Source organism: Acyrthosiphon pisum, chromosome X (assembly GCF_005508785.2).
Source record: "Acyrthosiphon pisum isolate AL4f chromosome X, pea_aphid_22Mar2018_4r6ur, whole genome shotgun sequence".
NCBI classification, from domain to species: Eukaryota; Metazoa; Arthropoda; class Insecta; order Hemiptera; family Aphididae; genus Acyrthosiphon; species Acyrthosiphon pisum.
Genome location: NC_042493.1, coordinates 98,155,540 through 98,156,452, shown reverse-complemented (window position 1 = coordinate 98,156,452; position 913 = coordinate 98,155,540).

Here is a 913-nt window from a genome sequence, read left to right as displayed (position 1 = left end):
CAAACGTAGAATCGACAAGCGCATTCCATTGCACAAGTACTCTGATGGCTGTTGAGTTTTAAGTTTCGAACACCATCACACCGAGTATTAAACAGCGAATTGAACAAAGTTTGAATCATAGGCGAAACTAGACACTTTTATTAGGGCAGGCCAAATGATAAATATAAAAAAAACTTCTATTAACAACTTTATATAGGTAGTAATTTTGTATTATATTATATTATATAATGAATATTTCTTTACAATATAATTATTTAATAAGAAATAAAAATTATAATAATAAATGATAATGATGTTTTTTTTTTTTGTATCAAAAAAAATAATCACTGACGCAAATAATATTGAACAAAATTAATCTTAGTTCAGTCACACACGGTGTTTTTGACAGGTTTGTGACTTTAAAAATACCTATAAATTCAACAAACAATAGATAATTGTTTAAAATTGCATTAAATGATAGCTTGACTTGGACATTGAAGGTATTAAGGTACACGAAATAATGTAAGTTACTTACAATGAGTAATTTGAATAATTATGAATGACCGGTCTTTTAGACAGCTATGCGACTAACGGGGTTTAATAATAAATAAATTGTTTGATGATATGGTATTATATTTTAAATAAGAATTAAAATATTTAACTTATCCTCTATCTATAAAAAAAATATTCTAATTAATAATTACCTCTCCGTGATTTTCTAATGTTAAACGTAAGAATCTTGTGAACGATCTAATATGAAAATATTAAAGTACCTACGTATAATCGACAATAATTTTCTATGGGTGTATTATTTTCGTGTGTATTTTCACCACGTAACGAACATTACCGACTGGTGACTTGTTAGGTAAAATTAACTATTACTTGATATAATATAAATATAAGCGTCAAATGTCTAAATTAAACAATAACTAAT